The sequence below is a fragment of the Rattus norvegicus genome, chromosome 16 (genome assembly GCF_036323735.1).
Source record: "Rattus norvegicus strain BN/NHsdMcwi chromosome 16, GRCr8, whole genome shotgun sequence".
NCBI classification, from domain to species: domain Eukaryota; kingdom Metazoa; phylum Chordata; class Mammalia; order Rodentia; family Muridae; genus Rattus; species Rattus norvegicus.
Genome location: NC_086034.1, coordinates 84,536,087 through 84,542,438, shown reverse-complemented (window position 1 = coordinate 84,542,438; position 6,352 = coordinate 84,536,087). Strand labels below are relative to the sequence as shown.

The 6,352-nt window shown below is 47.9% G+C and overlaps 1 long non-coding RNA gene across 1 annotated transcript in view; it reads left to right on the top strand.

The window, feature by feature from the left end:
• LOC120097568 (uncharacterized) overlaps nt 1-4,998 on the top strand; it is a 31,104-nt gene extending 26,106 nt beyond the window's left edge. The window contains exon 3 of the long non-coding RNA XR_010058771.1: nt 1-4,998. This exon is cut by the window's left edge and continues 6,850 nt beyond it. This is a non-coding gene — a long non-coding RNA (uncharacterized LOC120097568).
• Nucleotides 4,999-6,352: the final 1,354 nt, after the last annotated feature.

Here is a 6,352-nt window from a genome sequence, read left to right as displayed (position 1 = left end):
CATCTTGGAAAAAGCACACAAGAACATGATACAGAGACAGTAATGTAGGGTCAATGTTCTGTGAAGAATTTGAACTTCAGGTAGCCTGCCGTACTGTGAATAGGAAACTCAACTTGTGGACAGTGGCCTTACTCTGGGTAATTAATCTGTGGATGCTGCCCATTCTGCTGCCTCTCTTAGTTCAGGAAGATTATGATCATTGGAGTATCCTCTGAGCACCCTTATAATCCAGATGTTGAAGGTCCCTTGATGCCCGTGTCTTAGAAGGCTTGATTCCTCAGAGGTGCTACTGGGAGTTGGTGGAACCTCTGTAGGAGGTGGGGCCTAGTGAAAGGGCTTTAGGTCAATGGGGGTATCTACAAGGGAGGTGGTGGAACCTCTGTAGGAGGTGGGGCCTAGTGGGAGGGCTTTAGGTCAATGGGGGTATCTACAAGGGAGGTGGTGGAACCTCTGTAGGAGGTGGGGCCTAGTGGGAGGGCTTAGGGTCAATGGGGGTATCTACTTCCTTGGTGGGATCCTGGTCCTTTACTCTCTCTTGCTTCTTGGACATGAAGTAAATGTTTTGTACAACCACACACTCACACCATGACATGTAACCAGTTGCTCAAAGCAACATAGTTAATCAAACAAGGTCTGGAAACTCTAAAACTGATCCCAGATAAACCTTTGTCCTTTATAAATGATGACCCCCGGCATTTTGACATAGTGAGGATAATCTACCACATCCTTTGAAGTCAATTCCAAAACCCAGCCCTGATCATGATTCACATTCCTGTCCACTATCATTCTGCCCTGACTCTGCCCTCAAGTACTGACAGAACAACTTTTCTTGTATTCTAAACATGTTCAGCTTTTCTTCTGAGACGACGTACAGTGTCTGCATAGTTTAACTCTGGATAGTCTAGAACTCACTATATAAACCAGTCTTGCCTTGATCTCAGATATCTGCCTGCCCCTGCCACCAAGTGCTGGGATTAAAGGTGTGCACATGCCACCATATCCAGCCAGTCTGTCTTCTTTTATTTTCATTCCCAGGAAGTCCCTTATATACATCCTGGACTTTGTAGCCAACCAGTTCCAACCCTCATTCTGGCTTTGTTCTCACATAGACCTGAGTAAGGATGAATGTCTTCATGTCTCTGACCCTCAGTACCTTCTGTAAAATGGGGTGCTTGTTTGTGAGGCTTGTGGCATCCCACACTGTGCGAGTGTCATAGCGGGAGCTAGAGAAGCAGCAGCTGGAAATTTGCCCATCCCTGCAGCATGATGGCCATCCGGGACCATACTCAGAAGTTACCTCGAGTACGTGTGTGGCCTGCTCATCTCAGTGTCAGAAGATGAGGCCAGTGCATGGAGGGAAGTATGACTGCTGCAGGTAACACAGTAGAGGCTTGGGAGGTTAGACGGGGTAACATAGGTGAACTGGGAAACACTCATTTACTCATGTGATCAGCCGTCAGTCAAGCTGTCCACAATGATTCCCCAGCCCAGACTCAGAAACAAGCAGACCTGACCTTCCTGGAAGAAGTCCCTCGGGGGATGGGTCTCTGTCACCTGACATTCCCATCATGAGCTTCCTGATGAGGCTCACCTCTGAGAGCAGCTTCACACTCACACCCTGTCCTCCCTTACTACCCATACTCACTACTGACCCTGTTTGACTGGTGATCGTGGGTAGACTGACGCCCAGGGTCTTAAGCTGCAAGTCAGACTCTGCTCAGACAGCTTCTGTAGGCCTTACTTTACCAAGTGTAAAATGAGGATTGCAAAGGGTGGTGATCACAGTGCATAGGACAGACCTGGGGACATGAACACCGAAGGGTATATAGCTGGTCCAGACAGAATTGACCTCTGAGTGGGATCTACACAAGGCATTTTGTAGATTTGGTGCTAAAGACCGACTAGCACATCAGTCCCTGGCGTTGCTTACATGCTGAAGTGCTTTCCCAAGTGGACCATGCTGGTTTGGAGTATGGCTACCAGAGAACTTAGCCTTACATCTGCAGTTTGTACTCTGCCTCTGAGGGACAGTGTGGGTCAGACCAATGGCCTTAATCCTGTTGTGCTCTGAGCCCTTACCAGAGTTTTGTAGGAAATCCTAAAGTGAGGCCACAAAGGCTGAAACCCCAGGAGAGCCCAGGTCCTCACCCCTAGGGACTGTCCTACGTGCTCCTGAGGCCAAGGAGCTGTTCCTCGGTCTCATACTCCTCAGTCGTACGCATACTGCATCAGTATGTAGAGCTGGATGTGGTTTCTGATGTGCAAGGCTTGAGCAGAGCTTGATGCAGGGTGTATGAAACAAGTCTCTGGGTGACAGACATACTAGTGGTCTCTGGACACCACACTGAGAGGCAAAGCTCCAAGTGTGATTTGGTTCCGATGGTTATTCTATGATTTAAGTGATTTAACACTAAAGCCGTGGACCAGAAGAATGTGGTTCTGACCTCAAACCAGTTCAGTTCCTACAGTGCCTATGACTGACACCTGACTGTCTGGGAAGGTTTGGGGAGTACCCGCCCCGCCCCTCACCATGGACAGGTGCTCCATCTGGAGAGGCCTTACCGAACACTGTAGCTATATCACCGTCCACAGTTTCAAAATTTGGCCATTGCTTACCACTTGAACCTGATAGGAAAACAAAACAAAATAAAAACTCAATCCTATAGTTTTACAACATTAATTGATTTTCACCCCCCTCTGTGAATGGATTGTTGTGAGATGACCTCAGACTACTGTACAGAAAGGACCCAGCAAGGAGTGCTGCTCCTGCCCATGGAGTCTGAGGAAGCCCCCTGGGACCTGAGCTGCTCCTGTGGAAGATGGGAAAGGTGTTACCCATGTAGCAGCTGTGCTTGTGGAAACCAGAACTCCCCATGGCACTGACTAGAACCTGCCCTCCTGGTCACTAGAGTCACCTGGAGGATGGTAAGATAGTGTCCATGGCCCACATTTCTGACTCTAGAGGAAAATGCCCAGTGCCATCTGGGCCCCCTGCGCATAGGGACCCAGGAGCAGTAGGGGCAGGGCCCTTCTGGTTGCTGCCCTCACGGAGAGCTGAAAACCAGCCCTGAGGAGTGTGACTTCAGGCCCAAGACCAGAGGTAAGACCAACTTTTCTGCTCCAAGTGACCTGCCTGGTGGACTCAGGACACACAAAGGCAAAATTCCTCTGGGACCAGACACTGTTTCTAGCTGGTGCCTGAACCTCACTGATCCCGGCCCACGCCTCCCTGCTCCCAAACCCCGTGGGAGAGAGAGCTGATCACCTAGAAGTGTGGGCAATCCTGAGACTTCAGGGCAGGAGAGACTGCCACTTCTGCCCACCTTTGCCCACATCCCTGGCCCAAGAGGAAACTGTATAGTGTCTCTGGACACAGGACAATAGGAGCAGTCAAGCTGCAGGAGCCCTGCGGTCCAGCCTGCGCCGGGATCTGAACTGAACAAGTCAAACAGCTCCCTGTACCCAAATCCGGTGTGGGGAAGAGCTAGACCTTCAGAGGGGCAAACACTCCTGGGAAACCAGAGGACACTACTCTCTGCCCACATTCCTGACTCAAGAGGAAAATGCCTTGTGCCATCTGTGCCCCCTGCGCACAGGGACATAGGAGAAGTAGGGGCAGGCCATTCTGGTTCCCGCCCACAGGGACAGCTGAAAGCCAGCGGACAGGAGCGACTACAGGCTTGAGAGCAGAACACTCTGTTCCCATAACTGGCTGAAAGAAAACAGGAAAACAGGTCTACAGCCTTCCTGACACACAGGCCTACAGGACGGTCAAGACACTGTCAGAAACAGCAAGACAAGATAACACCAGAGACAACCTGATGGCGAGAGGCAAGCACAGGAACCCAAGCAACAGAAACCAAGACTACATTGCATCACTAGAGCCCAGTTCTCCCACCAAAGCAAACATTGAATAGCCAAACACACCAGAAAAGTAAGGTCTAGATTTAAAAATCACATTTTAACATGATGATGGAGGACTTTAAGGAGGTCATAAATAACTCCCTTAAGGAAATATAGGACAACACAAGGAAACAACTAGAAGCCCTTAAAGAGGAAAGAGAAAAATCCCTTAAAGAACTACTGGAAAAAAACAACAAAACAGGAGAAGGAAATGAACAAAACCATCCAGGAGTTAAAAAAGGAAATAGAAACAATAAAGAAATCACAAAGGGAGACAACCCTGGACATAGAAAACCTAGGGAAGAGATCAGGAGTCACAGATGCGAGCATCACCAACAGAATACAAGAGATAGAAGAGAGAATCTTAGGAGCAGAAGATTCCATAGAAATCATCAACACAACTGTCAAAGATAATGTAAAACTGAAAAAGCTACTGGTCCAAAACATACAGGAAATCCAGGACTCAATGAGAAGATCAAACCTAAGAATAATAGGTATAGAAGAGAGTGAAGGGGGCTGGGGATTTAGCTCAGTGGTAGAGCGCTTACCTAGGAAGCGCAAGGCCCTGGGTTCGGTCCCCAGCTCCGGAAAAAAAAAAAAAAAAAGAATCGACAGATGGGATTTCATAAAACTGCAAAGCTTCTGTAAGGCAAAGGACACTGTTGTTAAGACAAACCGACAACCAACAGATTGGAAAAAGATCTTTACCAATCCTACAACTGATAGAGGGCTTATATCCAAAATATAAAAACAACTCAAGAAGTTAGACCGCAGGGAGACAAATAACCCTATTAAAAAATGGGGTTCAGAGCTAAACAAAGAATTCACAGCTGAGGAATGTCGAATGGCTGAGAAACACCTAAAGAAGTGTTCAACATCTTTAGTCATAAGGGAAATGCAAATCAAAACAACCCTGAGATTCGACCTCATGCCAGTCAGAATGGCTAAGATCAAAAACTCTGGCGACAGCAGATGCTGGTGAGGATGTGGAGAAAGAGAAACACTCCCCCATTGTTGGTGGGATTGCAAACTGGCACAACCATTCTGGAAATCAGTCTAGAGGTTCCTCAGAAAACTGGATATTGCACTACCCGAGGACCCAGCTATATCTCTCGGGCATATACCCAAAATATGCTCCAACATACAACAAAGACACATGTTCCACTATGTTTATAACAGCCTTATTTATATTAGCCAGAAGCTGGAAAGATCCCAGATGCCCTTCAACAGAGGAATGGATACAGAAAATGTCATTTATCTACACAATGGAATAGTACTCAGCTATCAAAAACAATGCCTTCATGAAATTCATAGGCAAATGGATGGAGCTAGAAAATATCATCCTGAGTGATGTAACCCAATCACAGAAATCAATCATTGATAAGTGGATATTAGCCCAAATGCTAGAATTACCCTAGATGTACAGAACACATGAAACTCAAGAAGGATGACCAAAATGTGGATGCTTCACTCCTTCTTTAAAAAGGGAACAAGAATACCCTTAGGAGGGGATAGGAAGGCAAAGTTTAGAACAGAGACTGAAGGATCGGCCATTCAGAGCCTGCCCCACATGTGGCCCATACATATACAGCAACCCAATTAAATTAGATAAGATGGATGAAGCAAAGAAGTGCAGGCTGACAGGAACCGGATGTAGATCTCTCCTGAGAGACACAGCCAGAATATGGCAAATACATAGGTGAATGCTAGCAGCAAACCACTGAACTGAGAACGGGATCCCCGTTGAAGGATTCAAAGAGAGGACTGGAAGAGCTTGAAGGGGCTTGAGACCCCATATGAATAACAATGCCAACCAACCAGAGCTTCCAGGGACTAAGCCACTACCCAAAGACTATACGTGGACTGACCCTGGGCTCCAACCTCATAGGTATCATGAATAGCCTAGTAAGGGCACGAGTGGAAGGGGAAGCCCTCGGTCCTGCCAAGGCTGGACCCCCAGTGAACAGGATTGTTGAGGGGAGGGCGGTAATGGGGGGAGGACGGGGAAAGGAACACTCAAATAGAAGGGGAGGGGGAGGGGTTAGAGGGATGCTTCCCTGGAAACTGGGAAAGGGAATAACATTTGAAATGTAAGTAAGAAATACCCAATCTAATAAAGATGGAAAAAAAAAGTGTCCATGATCAGGGACAACTCAGCTCAATCACAAGGACAAAAGAAGGAAGAGGGCCACGCACTTTGTTTTGTGGGGAGCTTTGATTTGCTTCTTGCATGGCTGGTGGCACTGTCTGGATGGGGCCGAGAAGCTCCAGCCTCAGACCTCCACCACTGGAGCAGCCCAAGCCCAGCTCAGCACCAGTGAGGAGAAGCACTTGCCCAGCCCCTGGTTTAGGCTTCCCGTGTCGCCACCCAAATACTTGCTTGTCCTGTGTGAAGACACCTCATGCACGTTTTTCTCTGAGAGCCCTGGGCGGCCCTGCACATTCTTGT